Here is a 17,528-nt window from a genome sequence, read left to right as displayed (position 1 = left end):
ATAGCGGTAGCAAGGGTGAATAAGGGGGAGAGGAGGACTTAGCTTGGATGTATCTGCGCCAGTAGAACCGAGCTGCTTCCAGCAGTATTCGTTTTGGGAGTGGGGGGGAGGGCCCGATAGCATTATGAACAGCAATTTCTGCCGGGCTATATGTGTCTGCAACATTATGCTTTCAGCAGAAGGAGTCTCTTGGAGCCATGTGGACAGCCACGATAATTGAGCTGCTGCGTAGTATCTTTCGAAATTAGGCATGCCCAGCCCGCCCGTCTCCTGCGAGTGTTGTGTTATAGTCAACGCGACCCTGCGTCTGTCTTTGCCCCAGAGTAAATCAGTTAACATTGATAGCAGTTTGGTAAAGAACAAGCGTGGTAAACACAACGGGAGGGCAGTGAAGTAATATAAAAACATTGGAAGGATAAGCATCTTGGCAATCGCTACTCGACCCATGGGGGATAAGGGGAACGAGCTCCAAAAAGGTATTAAACTGCGGGTGGAGCCGAGTACCCTGTCAATGTTGCCCTCTTTTAGATCTGTGATAGAGTGGTAGATCTGCACTCCGAGATATTTAAAGGTTGTATATGACCACGGTAATTTATATTGTGGAAGTGCCATATGGCGGTCAATCGGGATAGAGGTAAGAGGGAAGATACTTGACTTGGACCAATTAATGTGCAGACCAGAGGTGGGGGCGAAGGAGTCTAACAACTGCAGTACCTCTTCCATGGAGGCCTGGTGGTTGCGCAAGTATATTAGGGCATCGTCTGCATATAAGGATATAGGGGGTGATTCTAACCCTGGCGGTCGGCGATAAAGCGGCGGCCAAACCGCCAACAGGCCGGCGGTCCAAAAAATGGAATTCTGACCCTGGCGGGAACCGCCAACACAGCCCGCCACTTTAACACTCCGACCGCCACGGCGGGACCGACAAACAGCGCGGCGGTCGACGCCAACAGCCAGGCGGCAGACAATGTACCGCCCACACTATCACAACTCACCAATCCGCCACCTTTTCCGGGGCGGGAGCACCGCCGATAAAAACACGGTGGAAACAGACTACGAACGGGAAAACGCTCACCTCTACGCACTCCACGAGTACGGAGGACAGCATGGAACCCGAATTAAACATCCTACCTGCTCTCGTCTACCTTCTCATCTACCACGAGTACGAAGTCCGGCGCAGACGACAACGGTGAGTACTGTACCTACGACACACGGGAGGGGGGAGGAGGAAAGGTTACGGGCACACACATATGCAACCCCCACCCCTCCCCCAAGATGTACACACCAATGCAGAGCAACAACTCACAGTGACACCACCCAAACACCCGTAAAAAATACAATGACATAACCAAATTGAGAATAAATATTTATGTACAAAATAGCTTCAGAAAAGTCTTATTCAACCATCAAAAAATATTTCATAAAAAAAAAGTATTTACACAGCAGTGGATAACTGAAGCAAGTAGTCCTGCACATCTTACGAATTCATCATGTCCGTGGGCCAAAGTGTAGCGAAACAAGGGCAAAGCCCACACAGGAGACCTGAGTCCTTTGGAGAGAACACTGCAGGGGCATCTGGTGACAAAACTACAGGCACCTCAGGGGGAAGGGAAGGGGGGGGCACCACAGCCACATGAGTCCACGACGCCAGATCCACGAAGGGCCCACCATGCCCACTGACATATCCTGGGGAGTGCAAAGCCACAGTCTCTCAAAGTCTCTACAGTGGGTGGCTTGCCCACTGTGCCATCCTGGGGAGTGCAAAGCCACAGTCCATCAGGTGGATAACAGAGTCCACTGGTCATGGAGGATGCATGGTGGGCACAGTGAACCGTGAACAGTGCTTGACAGGAAGGGCCCAGCGGAGCGGTGCTTGAGACGGCGGGGCCCAGCGGAGCGGTGCTTGACAGTCTTCATGGCGGGGCCCTGTTCAGCGGTGCTCTTCCAGTCAGTGTAGGGAGTCAGACCTGGCCTTGACAACCTGCTCACTCGGTGAGTACTGCACCTATGACACACGGGAGGGGGGAGGAGGAAAGGTTACGGGCACACACATATGCGACACGCACCCCCCCCCAAGATGTACACACCAATGCAGAGCAACAACTCACAGTGACACCACCCAAACACCCGTAAAAAATACAATGACATAACCAAATTGAGAATAAATATTTATGTACAAAATATCTTCAGAAAAGTCTTATTCAACCATCAAAAAATATTTCATTAAAAAAAAGTATTTACACAGCAGTGGATAACTGAAGCAAGTAGTCCTGCACATCTTACGAATTCATCATGTCCGTGGGCCAAAGTGTAGCGAAACAAGGGCAAAGCCCACACAGGAGAATCTGGTGACAAAACTACAGGCACCTCAGGGGGAAGGGAAGGGGGGGGCACCACAGCCACATGAGTCCACGACGCCAGATCCACGAAGGGCCCACCATGCCCACTGACATATCCTGGGGAGTGCAAAGCCACAGTCTCTCAAAGTCTCTACAGTGGGTGCTTGACTTGTTCAGCGGTGCTCTTCTGCACGGCGGGGCCCTGTTCAGCGGTGCTCTTCTGCACGGCGGGGCCCTGTTCAGCGGTGCTCTTCTGCACGGCGGGGCCCTGTTCAGCGGTGCTCTTCTGCACGGCGGGGCCCTGTTCAGCGGTGCTCTTCTGCACGGCGGGGCCCTGTTCAGCGGTGCTCTTCTGCACGGCGGGGCCCTGTTCAGCGGTGCTTGTCTTCATGGCGGGGCCCTGTTCAGCGGTGCTCCTCTGCACGGCGGGGCCCTGTTCAGCGGTGCTTGTCTTCATGGCGGGGCCCTGTTCAGCGGTGCTCCTCTGCACGGCGGGGCCCTGTTCAGCGGTGCTCTTCTGCACGGCGGGGCCCTGTTCAGCGGTGCTCTTCTGCACGGCGGGGCCCTGTTCAGCGGTGTTTGTCCTCATGGCAGGGCCCTGTTCAGCGGTGCTCCTCTGCACGGCGGGGCCCTGTTCAGCGGTGCTTGTCTTCATGGCGGGGCCCTGTTCAGCGGTGCTCTTCCAGTCAGTGTAGGGAGTCAGACCTGGCCTTGACAACCTGCTCACTCGCCCTCCGAACGTGCAGTGTCAGGCCCCTTCGGAGACGGAGTCCTGGGCCCTTTGGTGTCGTCCCTTGCAGGCGGGATGGGGCGTGTGGGGCCCTCCTGCTCCGCATTCCTGCTGGCTGGCCTCTCCGCCCTGCTGCCCTTCCGCTCCTTAGATGGGGCTCTCGGGCCCTTGCCTCCCCTGGCTGTTGTGGCAGGTGAAGTGGCCGGAGTTACCTCCTTGGGGGCAGCCGTCCCAGTCCGCTCACGGCGGCCCTTCACTTTCCGGGTCCTCTTGCCTGGGGGGGGGGCTGGCAGTCCCCTTGCTGCTCAGTGAAGTGTCACTGCCGCCAAAGGGTGGGCTCCATAATCCATGCACCACTTGTACCTTAGCAGCTGGGCTGGTGGTGGCTGAGGTGCCTTTGGGACTTTTCCCAGATGGAGGGGGTGGGTCAGGGGAGGGAAAGAGGTTAAGATTGGAGAGGTAATATTTCTTTGGACCAAGGTAAAGGGTAGGAGTAGTGGTGATAGTAGTGGAGGAAGAGGATGTGGTTGTAGGAGAGTCAGGTGAGCTGTCCTTGGGTGCAGGTGACTGGGACGTAGGCTGTCGTGAGGTGGTTGGCTGTTGCTTGGGTGGCTGCCTGCGTTTATGTGTCTTGGAAGAGGGGGTGACAGACACAGTGGGAGAGGACACAGGGGACGTGTAGATGGCAGTGGGGGTGGTGACTGCACGTGTGAGGACTGTAGTGGAGGGTGTGCTGGTGATGGAAGAACTGGCTGATGTTGGTGTGCACGCAGGTGTGAGTGTAGACGTCACAGGGAGGGAGGAGGGAGACGAGGAGGTGGGGGACACAGAGTTGGTAGTGAATGTTGGTATGTCTGCATCTGGGTGTTGCTTGGGTGAATGCTTGTGTGTTCTGTGGTGCTTATGTTTGGATGAGCTGGCCTTGGGTGTTGAGGTGTGTGCAGGCTGGTCTGATGGTGTGGATGGGATAGGCTGAGGAACAAGAGGCAGAGAAAGGGTGGAGGCAGTTAGAAGAGGGAGACTGGAGACAGGGACAATGGCTGCCGTCAGTGCTGAGGCCAGAGAAGTGAACGCTCGTTGATGGGCAGCCTGACCCGAATGAATGCCCTCCAGGTAGGCATTGCTCTGTTGCACCTCCCTTTGCACCCCCTGGATGGCATTCAAAAGGGTAGTCTGCCCAACAATGAGCGTCCTCACCAGGTCAATGAGCTCTGCACTGAGGGCAGCAGGGGTAACAGAGGCAGGGGCTGAGGTGCCTGGGGCGAAGGAGACGCGCGCCTTCCTGGGCGAACGGGCACGGAGCGAAGACTGAGGGGCTGCTGGGAGGGCGGTGCTGGTGCGCTGAGTGGCGGCTGTACCTGTTGTTGCGGGGGGCACAGATGTTGCCGCCCCGCTAGGGAGCTCCCAAACGAGGGCGTGTCCGTGTCGCTGGTGTCTCCACCGGCCCCCGTTGTGGTGCTCCCCTCGCCCTCCGGATCACTGGTGCCCTCGGTGTCTGTGTCAGTGCCCACCGGGGCCTGGTGACCTGCAGCTCCCTCGTGCTCCGACGCCAATTCTCCTCCGCCTGATGATGCTAATGCACAAGAAAACAAAGAATAAGGGTGGGGGGAGAAATAAAACAACGTTGAGTGTATGCCTTGTCAATACCCTTGGCGGAGAGGACAGACACAGGTGCCTCGTGCACTAAGCCGCGAACTTGGGGTATACTACTCAGTACTTCTGACTAGGCCAACAGGTCTAGGGACAACAGACGCGCACATGGGTGATGGAGGACCATGGATAGCTGCACTTGGCACCCTACAGAGGTGGGGGGCGGGGGCACAGGGCCATGTCTAAGGGAGGGGACTACACTACGGAAAGTGCCCTGGCCTACTGTCACACACAGGCCTCCTCCCCCACCCAGACGCCTCAACTGCGCGTAAGGATAGCAGAATGTGCTGATACTCACCCCCTTGTGTCTGCTGTGCTGTCCTCAAGCGCCCATCCAACTCAGGGTAGGCCTCCGCCAGGATCCGGGACATTAGGTGGGTCAGGGTACGACTGGCACCCCTCCTAGGTCGGGAGGCCATCCCCAGCAGTGTCTCTGCGGTCTTACGGGTTCCGCGGCGGATGTCCTCCCACCTCTTCCGACAGTGGGTGCCCCGTCTGGTGTAGACCCCCAGGGCCCGGACTTCCTTGGCGATGGCACGCCAAATATCGATTTTCTGATGGGCACTCACCTGTTTGACATGTACAGGGTGGGAAAGAGAAAACGTCACATTTCTGCATGTATGGAGTAAATGCCCCCCCCTCCCCAACCTTGCCATGTGGCCCATTCTCACATCTGTCGTGCGTTGCACTCCTCATTTTCTCCCCACCCCACCAACTGACAGCCACCCCACTCCACCCAGGCATAGACCATTCAAGGAGCACTAAGTGTACTCACCTGTTGGTCTGGAGGACCGTAGAGTAGCGCATACTGGGGGAGGACCCCATCCACAAGTTTCTCCAACTCTTCAGACGTGAAGGCAGGGGCCCTTTCCCCAGTCGCAGCAGCCATTGTCACTTCCAGACCGAGTTCACAGCAGCACTTGCAGTATAGGTCCTCTCCTGTGGATGATCAGGTCTTGAGTGATTAATCAGATAGAAAATGGCGGTCACGCCCGCGGCGGTGCGTACCGCGACCGCCGGCGCACATCGTCATTGGCTCCTGAATCCCATAGGGTTCAATGTTAACCAATACGACTTCGTACAGCGGTCTTCGACCGCCTACCGCCACGGTGTGCCACGCCAGCGCATTGACCTCACATCCCATTGTCCCACTTCACAGGTCAGGCAGCCGCCATTTCAAGGGCCCACATGGCTTGCGTCACACAGGCCTAGGCCTGAGGGGAACCGACTGTCCAGAGGTCCCCGATGGTCCGGGCTGGTCATCAGGGTCCAGGTCGACAGAGCTGCTGTCATCACTAGGGGCCTCTTCCGGGGGTGGGATGGACATTTCTGGTCCCTCCTGACCGGTGTGTTGTCGTTCGGGTCCTGCATGGGGTAAGAGAGTATGGTTATTGTTTCTGTGTGTGCAATTGCGTGCGATTTATGGGTGCCCTTGTCCCCCAGTGCTGGCATTCCCTTGGGGGAGGTGTTGTGAGGGTGTTTTGTGGGGGGGGATAGGTATGTACAGGGGCCATGCTTAGGTGATGGGTGTCCATAGTTTGTGGTGGCATGCAGGGGTTGGTGTTGGGTGGGTTGTGCTGGAGAGACATTCTCAGGGAGGATGTGTGATGGGGGGTTGGGGGTGAGGGTGGGGGTGGTGGTTAGCATGCTGGGGGGGGGTGAAGTAGTTGAGCTTGTACTTACCAGATTCCATTCCTCCGGATACTCCAGCGAGGCCCTCAGGATGCAGGATGTTTAGTACCTCTTGCTCCCATGCTGTGAATTCGGGTGGTGTGGGTGGTGGTCCTCCGCCAGTCTTCTGCACTGCGATGTTGTGTCGCGAGACCATCGAGCGCACCTTCCCTCGTAGGTCGTTCCAGCGTTTGCGGATGTCGTCCCTATTTCTGGGATGCTGTCCCACCGCGTTGACCCTGTCCACGATCCGCTGCCATAGCTCCGCCTTCCTGGCTATGGTGGTGTGCTGCACCTGTGAGCCGAAGAGCTGCGGTTCAACTCTCATGATTTCCTCAACCATGACCCGGAGTTCTTGGTCCGAAAAGCGTGGGTGCCTTTGGGGTGCCATGGGGTGGTGTGTATGAGGTGTGGGGTGTTGTATGTGGTGATGTGTGTGTTGGTGTGTGGTGCTTTGTGCTTCTATGTGGTGTGTGTGATGGTGTAGTGTGCCTCTGTGTGATGTAGCTCTCTATTCTGTGATGTTTCTCTCTCTCCTTCGTCTCTGATTTTTGTTAGTAGGGGTTTGTGGGTGATGTGGGTGTGTGTTTTATATTGTATTGGGTGTGTGGGTGTGGTGTGTGTATGTGTTTCAGGTGTGTGCCTTTCACATTGTCCAATGTGGTAGAGTTTTGTAAAGGTGTGTGTATTTTGACCGCGGCGGTGTGTACCGCCAATGGACTACCGCGTTTGAAAGCCCGCCGCGTGGATTTGCGGGTCGTAATGACATGGGCGTATTTCTGTTGGCGTGGCGGTGGAGGTTTGGTCATCTCCAGTTTACCACTGCCCGCTGATGTGGCGGACTGCAGTGGAGGTCGGATTTTTGGAGGTTTTGCAGTTGTGGGTCAGAATGTCCGTAGCGGCTAACCGCGTCCGCGGCGGTATTGTGGCGGCCTTCTGACCGGCGGTAAACGGCTTTTACCGCCGAGGTCAGAATGACCCCCATAATGTGTTAAGTGTTCAATTCCGGAATACCCCATATGTGTGCGTAGCTGCGTAGTTTAATTGCTAATGGTTCCATGGCTATAGCGAATAGCAAAGGAGATAGTGGACAGCCTTGTCTGATGCCTCTGCCTATAGGGAATGCTTCGGAAATAGTGCGACCATTTTTGACACGGGCTATAGGCATGGAGTAGAGCGTTTTGATCCAGCTGATGAAGCCGGGACCGAAACCGAACGCTTTGAGTGTGCGTAGGAGATAATTCCAGCTTAGCGTATCAAACGCTTTTTCAATATCTAGGGAGAGGGCCACTGCTTCGATGTTTGTGTTGACATGTATTATATGTAAGAGCCTTCTGATATTTAAGAAGGTGCTTCTGCCAGGAATAAAGCCAGACTGGTCATGGTGTACCAAGCTTGGTAGGTAGGGGAGGAGCCTATTTGCAAGTACTTTCCCTAATAATTTGCAATCTGTATTGAGCAGGGAGAGCGGCCTGTACGATTTAACATCTAGAGGGTCACGGCCTGCTTTTGGGAGGACGACTATCAGAGCCTCGCGCATGGAGTCTGGCAGCTGCAAATTGGGGTGTGCTTCGTTGAATACCTCTATGAGTGGGTGTAGGAGATGGGTAGCATGGGAATTAAAGTATTCTACTGGTAGACCATCTGAGCCGGGAGTTTTGCTACGTGCCATTTGGGATATGGCTAGGCGCAGCTCTTCAATAGTGATAGGGCCATCTAGAGTGGCGGTGTTATCAAGGATGAGTTGGTTTTGAGAGACAAGGTGTAATATGTCAGTAAGGTGCTGCTCCGGAGGAGGGGCAGGGGATGTGTAAAGGGTGCAGTAGTATGTTGAAAAGGCATCATTAATGCCCGCCTGAGTGTTAACAATGACATTCGGGTTTAAACGTATCACACCAATGGGTATTGGGTGCGAGGGCTGGCGGGCCCGACCTGTCTCCCTCAGCATGTTGTCTTGCCATGTAATGTCTATAGTCGTGTTTGCTTAATCTGTTGTCTGCTTCTTTATGGGCAGCTCTAAGCGAGTTCAATGTTGTTAGTGTGAACTCTCCGCTAGCTATCTCATTCTCCGCACTGCGGAGTTTTACCTCCAGGTCTTGTAGTTCTTTGGTAAGTGTTTTTCTCACCCCGACCGTGGCCGCAAGACAGTGTCCGCGTATCACCACTTTGTGGGCATCCCACTCTATGGCACGGGATGAGGTTGTATTTTTGTTCAATAGAAAGTAATCAGCTAGTCTTTTGGACATATCTATTTGGAAGGGGGGGTCTAGAAGAGCCTCTGGCTGCAGTCCCCATGTTGGTATACGCGTGTGCATGTGGCCCCATGCCATTGTCACGCATAGAGGGTTATGGTCTGATATAGTGCGCGCTAGGTATTCAGACATGCGTACTTTGTGCATTACGGTTGCAGATACAAAAATCATATCTATTCTGGTGTGTAGCTTATGTACGGGGGAGTAGTAAGAGTATTCACGATGAACAGGATGGCTCGCCCTCCATACATCCCTCAGACCATTGTTTGATGCCCAGCTTGCTAGGGCTTGTGCTTCGCGATTGGTAGGGGCCGTGGAGTGTGGGGGAAACGAGCGGTCCATTTGAATGTCAAGGACACTGTTAAAGTCACCCCCCATATGCACTCTAGTGTGGGATCGCTGAGACTACCGGTGGAAAGCGTGGATAAAAAATCACGTTGATTTACGTTTGGGGAGTACAGTGCAACTAGGGCTAAGGGAGATCCCTCAAGGGTACCTTTGAGTATCACGTATCTACCATTTGGGTCGCACTGTGTGCGAGATAAGGCAAATGGGACCCCAGGTGCAATCCAGATGGCAGCTCCACGGGCAAAAGAGGAGAAGATGGTGCCATGCAATTGACCTTTCCATTTTGAACGTGTGCTTTCTAGCGTGGATTTAGAGAGATGTGTCTCTTGTAATAGGGCTATGTGTATTTGATGTCTCTTGAGGAAGGCATGGACCCTTTGACATTTCCTTGGGGTTGCCATGCCTCTAATATTCCATGTGAGTATCTTATATTTCAAGATACCTTGGTGCGTCTGGGTGGCCATATTGTTTTTGTGGTTTTCGTGTAACCGGAGGGGTGGATATCTGCTACCCCCAGTGTGAGAGTATTGTGATGTCTGCCCGCTAGGACTTGGAAGTCAATGACTACTATATTGCGGGCTGTGATCCTGTTACTATAATAGATATGACCTGCACGTTTGCTGCCGCAATTACAGTTAACTAGCCTGTAACAAAACCAACCAATAAATAGAAAGATGCACACTAAAATGAAATATCACAACATTGAAATTACTAATAGATAGAAAACATTTCCGCCAATTGTCGACTTGAGAGAATGGTCCATATGGATCAAGGGGCTGCCAGAGGGCATTGGTGTGGAGGCATGGATTTACCCTGCCCAAATTACTCATGGTTCAAAGTGCGATGCACATCGCCCGGGGGACGTCCACGGGCCGCTCGCCACAGCCAGGAACAGGGTAATAAGAACCGACTGCTGCAAGCAGCCAGAAAGAGGGGGAGTCATAACAGCGTATCCAGACAACGGAAGCAGGTGGCACTCGATTGCTTAGCAGATGTCGTCCGCTGCACGTGGTGTGAGAGAAAGTCCGCGCGTGGAGTCAGCTGAGTCTGAGTTTACGTCCTGTTCTCGGTCCGCGTCCACTTGTGTGGATGAGGTAGTGGTCGATGCCTTTACGAAGCTGGATGTGGCCCGCAGGAGCCGGAAGCGTTCGAACTGTGCCTGTTCAGGTGAGGTTTTAGCCCCCCGTTTTTTGCGTTGCCTGTGGCCTGGAGTAAGGCAAGAGCTATTGTCGTCCAGAGTGCTTGTGTCTGGTGGGTCGGCTAGACCTTTAGCATGCAGCCAAGTCCAGGCATCTTCAGGGGTGGTGAAAAAAAAAGAACGAGTGTCATCCTGCACCCGGAGTCTGGCTGGGAACATCAGCGCATACTTAATACTGTGTTTGCGGAGACATGTCTTAACGCGGTAGAAAGAGTTTTGTTTCTTCTGTACTTCTGCAGTGAAGTCTGGATAAGCTGAGATCAGCGCATTTTCGAAGCTAACCGGGCCAGATTTGCGGAATAACTGTAGGATGAGGTCTCTGTCGCGATAGTTAAGGAGTCTTACTATGAGCGGGCGCGGTTGTGAGCCAGGTGAGGGGGGTCTGCCGGGAATCCTGTGAGCTCTCTCAACGGAGAAGAACTTCGGAATGTTGGCTTTGAGAATTGTTTCTGTGAGCCATTGCTCTATGAATAATTCAGTGCTTAGGCCCTCAACACGTTCAGGGAATCCCACCAATCGAATGTTATTGCGGCGGGACCGGCTCTCTGCATCTTCGGCTCTGTGTTTTAGGGAGTCTATATCTAACGATAGGTGCGCTAGTTGCGATTGGAGATCAGTCACAGTGCGAGGTAGGGCTGCAGTGTCTTTTTCGAGTTCGGTCACCCTGTCTGCCAGAGCACGTTGATCTGTGCGAAGTATATTGAGGTCTTCTGTTACCGAGCCTATTTTAGCTTCCAGGGTGGATCTAGTGTCTAGAATAGCTTGCAGTATCTTATCGAATTGCGATGTCTGTGATTGTAGGGTAAGTTCCAGCTTCTGCAAGGTCGCTTGCGTGGTGGTATGGGCCTCTGAGGGAGATGAAGTAGTATGGCCATTTTGCTAGGAGGTGCACGTGGGGTCTTTGGTTTGACCATTTGGTATGTGCAGGAATACGTGGGCTTTAGCGCAACGAGTGAACACACAGAGGTGTATGCGGACGAGTCAGGCGTCCCACCGGTACGGCCTGGACATTGAGGTCGAGTGAGGCAGAGGCAGGACAATGATATTAGAGATTGGTAGTCTAATGCGTTGACTACTACTTAGAGAGCCTAGGAGTCATGGTGCTGATATGGGTTTATGGTACTATTGGGTTGAGGGCGAAACACTACGGAGTTTGTTAAAGGTTATAACTGATCCGGTTGCCTTAGGGCTCAGGGGGGAGACTAACACCGCAGCGCACTGCGACTCGATAAAAGTCGCTGAAAGGCTCACCTCTTATGAACATCCAGGTATGACGTGCGCTTTGTTCCTCTCTTTGTTGCCTCACCCCTCCTGAGCTGGAACACGACACGTCAGTATGAGGAGAACTAAATAATAGAGACTGCCGTGAAGCAGCTGCATGTCGGCAAAGTAGCCTCTGTCAGGGCAGCATATTTGGGTGATCACAGCAGGTAATCCACGAGTCCACGAGTCCAGGGAGCTTGAGATTGGGAGCCAGCTCCCATGATCCACACCGCGTTGGGCGTGGGGACGCCGCTGAATAGTTCCACAGCACGATTGCGTCCTGATGTGCCACCTCTAGGATGCGGTCTCAATACGGTGCAGCGCTTTCCAGAGTGCACTGCTTTGCTGCTGAACTTAGCGCCGGTCGAGAATTCAGAAATCGAGAAAGAAAAAAATAAATAAATAAATGGAAGCCGCAGCCTGTTTGGGCGTGCGGCAATCTTTTGTGTGCGATCCGGCCTCCGGGCCGGCCGCGGTGCCTAGGATAGCCCTAGGTAAGGGGGGGAAGAGTCAGGGCACCGGCACCACTCTCTGTCGTCTCTCCCCAATAGACGAGCCCAGGCGATCCCGCTCCGGCAGGTCGCGAGGGGAGTGGGGCGGCGCTGCCGCAGGGAGAGCCCGGCTGGTGGCGCTCTTTCAAAGCGGGACCTCCAGGTCGGGTCTCGATCACCGCACCTTTGATGAGGCTCAGATGCTGGCGGTAAGCACAGCGAGTCCGAGCAGCAGCTGCGGGACTCGGGGGATCCCCGATGCGAGCGTGCTGATTTCAGGGCAAGTGTGGACCGCGGCCGGCCAAACGCCCATCGCACTCCCAGATGGTGGCAGTTTCTACGGTGCCACTCTGCTTCCTCTTTACTTTTCGGCCTCCACCAACGGCGCAGCCCCCGGGCGGCACTCGCTCCCCGCGAAGGGGGGGCAGGGACTCTTCAGACCGGATAATTGTGTGGGCTAGGGATCGGAGCTTCAGTTTATGCTGCCGCTCCGGTCTCCATCTTGGCCACGCCCATGTATCAGCTGTTAAAAGACATAAAGGGGGTGGCCGTGTTTCAAGGTAGCGTTTTGATTTTTGCCAAAACAAAGAAGGACCATAACCACATTTTAGATCAGATATTGTTTATTTTACAAGAAAAGGGCATAGTATTGAAGTAGGAGAAGTGTGAAAAATGCCACGGCCCAGGTGGAGTATCTAAGACACGTGGTTTCTGGCAAGAGAATCAAACCATGACTAGGATTGGTCCATGCCATCATTAATGTAAGGCCACCTAGTGACAAGTCTGGGTTGAAAAGCTTCATGGGTATGTGCAAATTCTTTTCACGTTTTATCCCGGGTTGACCTTCCCATATCAAACCATTGACTGTCTTATTGAATAACAATGCAAACTTCAAGTGGGACACTATGGGGTCATTATGACTTTGGTGGTTACAGGACTGCCATGTTGGCGGAGGTGGTCATCCCAACAGAACACAGCCAAACAACCGCTAGTGCGGACAAGCTGCCACAGATGGCGATAGGCACCTTCAGGCCGGCGGGGCCCAGGTTTCCACCAGACATATTACGAGGCTGCTCACCACCAAGGTTTCCACCATGATCGCACCACCACGAAAACCCTGGCTGAAACCAACGCTAAAAAAGGAGACACTCACCTTCTGAAACACATGCCTCACTGGATCTGCCATGGAACCTGAACTGGAAGTCCTTCCACTGCTCCTGCTCGTACAGTGACTCCGGAACCAGCGACGAAGACAACAACCGTGAGTACACACACCTACATCACACTGGAGGGCAAACTCAAACTACACACACACATCATACACATCTGGGATGGCAGGCAATGGCGACACACACACAAGTAACCACACACCCGTCCGCACATACACACACACACATACACACACGCACACCCATACTACACACATGCACACTCATAGTACACACACGCACACCCATACTACACACACCATGGCCAGCACACATGTGCCATTCAAACACCAACCTGCACACATAGCACCTCCACTGTCTCACACAACCATCCACAACAACACCAATACACACAACGACAACCCAACCACAATAACAGGCATGCTACGCCAAGCAATGTCATTGCACACCTCCACATGACTACACATAGTGACAACAACATGTAACAAAACCACACAACCAATTAACACATTCACACTGGAATACAGAGAAGCAGACGTCTCAACCCGCGAACACCACACACATGCACATGACATAGCCATCTCCACACACACAGACGCACACACAACAATCACACAAGGGTACACAATACCACCATTACACATCTCTACATAAACAACACACAATTCAGCTACATACATGCATGTAACAACACAATCATTTCTAGCACACATTACACAGCAATGACACCTAGACAATTGGCAGGGCCACACCCACACATGCAGCCCAGGCACAACAGCTGGATCAACCAACACACAAGTCACACATGCATAAACCAAAGTCCTCAAACACCAAACTGCCATGTAGAATGAAAGGCAGGACAAGTATGAAAACATCAAATCCACCAACATGTTGGTCCAGATGTATTAATAAATAATAAAATATCATATAAAACTTTGGTCAGATAAAAGGCTAATGGCCAGTCCAAAGTGCTAAAGGCGCAAATGGCACCTAATACTGCCCGCCTTGACTCCTGACTGCAAAATTACCTCCACATGGTAGGGGTATCAAGGGGGCAGGTAGGCCCCTCGGGATTGGGGGAGAGTAGAGCGGTGGTTTGGGCTTGGGTTTGGGAGGGAGGTACTTGGGCCTGGGTTTGGGGTCCTTGGGGTTTGGGTTTGGGAGGAGGGTCCTCGGGGCTGGGCTTCGGAGGGGTAGACTTCTTGGCAAGAGGAGGGGCATGGGCACTAGCAGGGGAGGACTTGGAGGTGGAAGGGCCGAACGTGGGGAGGGTAGAAGAATGCTTGGGGGTATCACGGGGTGGGAGAGGATTAGGGAACAAGGAAAACTCCAAGAGGAAATGTTATTTGGACATACGGGGAGGTCATGGCAAAAGTGTTTGGGAGTGGAGGGAGTTGTGGTAAAATGTGTCGGTTTGGATGTTTTGGGTGCAAGTGTGTGCGTGGAATGCTTGTGGGTGCTGGGTATCTGTTGGGTGGGGGAGTGCAGGCATATGGGTGTCTTGGGAGGAGGGAGGGAGAAGGTGCAGAGAGATGCCATGCTGGATGGGTGACTGTCTGTTGGGGTGGAGTCTTTAGGTATGGTACGTGCGCTGCATGTGGGGGTGGTGGTGTATGTGGTGGGTGCGGATGTGGTGACTGGGGTGTATGTCTGTGCTCTGATATTGTGGTGGGTAGTGTTGCATAGGTTCTCATCATGTTAATGAAGCTACTGGATTTGGGTGACAGGATCACATGGCTTGTGGATACTAAGTATGATTCCACACTACATGACACCTGTTGGCCTAATCCGGGTTCACTGGCTAATTAGCAGCACCACATCTCTGGCCGAGATGATTGTGGCAACCGGGCGCATGACAAGAAAGACTACTCAGTTCAATTGTGGTTGATCAGATCCCATCCTTTTCTCCCAATTACCAAAAGTCTCATATAGGCAATGACAAGAGAGGCAGAATGTAGTTCAATAAGGTTTTATTGAAGTAACTGCATCGTAGATAAAAAAGGCATGTATTGCAATAACTAGGATGATTAAACACAAAAAAAGCAAGCAGGTGACTAACAGAATAAAACACAAGAACAGGCCTACCATATTGTCATTAGGAGTGATATATGTCTCCTACCTACACCGTGTTTGAGCACAACGTGATAAGCCTGATCTGCCCTTTGGGTTTCCCCCAGGGGTACATTGTCCCCTGTATCTGGAGGAAGAAGCCTGGAGTCTAGAGAGACACCGTCCCCATATGGATCAGGGGTCCAGCAGTGTAAGCAAATAGCTGCAGTGAAGCAATCAGCATACAGTCTTGGTCATCTGGCTGGAATCTCCCTCTAATGTGTCTGGGACAAAGAGGTGTTTTACAATAAAACAGCTGACATTCTAAGAAATGGTCCCCACATATGAGTGTGTGTTTCTGTGAATATTGGAAACACAGCATACCACGTTTGTCGGCAACTGTATCTGTCTGTAGCTTTGGAGAAAGCATAAAGTGAAGTAAATGTCCTACTAAGAACGTGATGCTTTCCTAGGTGAAAGTACATTGAGATAAAGAAAATAAAACAGCACCCTAAATGTGGCTATGCTAGAAAAATAAAGCAATGCTGAATAAAATGTAACTGGGTTGAAGTGCACAGCGGCATGCCTAGTTAGCCAAACAACTTGTCTAAAACATGGCTAAAATAGCTATTCAACAGTAGGACAGGTGTTGTGGCTGGATCCGCAAGTGATGGTGTGGTGGCTGCAGATGTGTCAGGTGTTGTGTCTGTGAAGGAGTGGGTGGTGGGGGAGTCAGTGTAGGTAGTGGATGTTGTTGTATCTGCAGGTGGGTGTTGTTTGTATGCATGCCGGTAGTGGGTCTTGTGGTGCTTGTCCTTGCCAGCGGTATCCTTGTCTGTTGAGGTGGATGCATGCCCGTACGTATGTGTGCTTTGGATGGGTTTGGGAAGAGGTGTTTGGGATTGGGAAGAGGTAGGTGGAGGAGGGGCGGTAGGCCAAAGAGACACTGGCTGCCATCAGTGAGGAGGCGAGAGCCTGAAAGAATCTCTGGATGCCAGCCAGGTCACCGTGAATGCCTCTCAGGAACACATTGCTCTGTTGGACTTGAGCTGCCAGTACCTGGATGGCATTAACAATGGTGGACTGACCCACAGAGATGGACCTCAGGAGGTCAATAGCCTCCTCACTGAGGCAGCAGGGCTAACTGGGGCAGGGCCAGGGGTGCCTGCGGCAAAGGAGATGCCCTCCCTCCTGAGTGAGTGGGCGCAGGCAACTTGGTGGGGAGCTACTTGAAGGGCGGCGCTAGAAAGCAGGGTGGTGGACAATGATGGTACTGGGCTGGTCCCTGATGTGTCCACCACTGCCAGGGAGTGTCCACTGGAGGAGGATTCTGAAGAAGAGCTGGTAGATCCGGTCTCCCCGTGGCACTCCCCTTGCCCACGTCCCACTGGTCCCAGCTTCCTGGGTCCCGTGGGCTCCTGCTTCCCCACTCGCCTGTGCCCCTTCTCCTTTGCCTGACAATGCTGATGCACACAAATAGAGAGAGAGGGAGGGGGGAGACAGGGAGAGAAATAGGGGAAAAAATTGGTTAACATACAGCCATCATACACACTGGTTAACAAGCACTTCTGTGACAATACTTATTCTGGCTAGGTCATCGCAGGTCAATATCACAAAATAAAATAATGGACGGAGTGTGGAAACCTTTCAGATGCTCACCCCTTGTCACAGATCTGGGTTTAATCCATTGTTATTTTGCTTGCCACGTCACCTCAGTTCAGACCCAGCCATATGCAAATCAGTCTTGATCCTGCTCCTTATCGGAGCAGTCCATCCCGAACTGCCGAGGCAAGTCCTTCCTGGACAGAATTTAAGCATGGGTTTCAGGGTATCACCCTTCATCAGCCAGGCTAGCTTGAATCCAGTGGTGCAGGAAGCAAGGGACCCACGCCTGGGCATACCCTAGCCACTTAGGGCGCACAAGGCAACATCACAAAATTAAATAACGCACAGAGGGGGTCATTCTGACCTCGGCGGTAAAAGGCCCTTACCGCCGGTAAGAAGACCGCCATCATACCGCCGCGACCGCGGTAAACCGCCACGGTCATTCTGACCTCCAACTGTCAAACCGCTGAAAACCCAACATCCACGGAAGGCCGCCTCATCAGCGGGCAGCAAAAAACTGGAGATGACCAAACCTCCACCGCCACGCCAACACAAACACGCCCATGCCATTACGACCCACGAATCCACGCGGCGGTCTTTCAACCGCGGTATTCCATTGGCGGTACACACCGCCGCGGTCAAAATACACACCCAGCTCCAAAACACAGCCACATTGGACAATTTGAAATACACACACCTGATACACATACAAACAACACTCCCACACATCCAAGCAACTATAAAACACACACCCACATCACCC

The sequence above is a fragment of the Pleurodeles waltl genome, chromosome 4_1 (assembly GCF_031143425.1).
Source record: "Pleurodeles waltl isolate 20211129_DDA chromosome 4_1, aPleWal1.hap1.20221129, whole genome shotgun sequence".
Classification (NCBI taxonomy): Eukaryota; Metazoa; Chordata; class Amphibia; order Caudata; family Salamandridae; genus Pleurodeles; species Pleurodeles waltl.
This window is presented reverse-complemented; position numbering follows the sequence as displayed.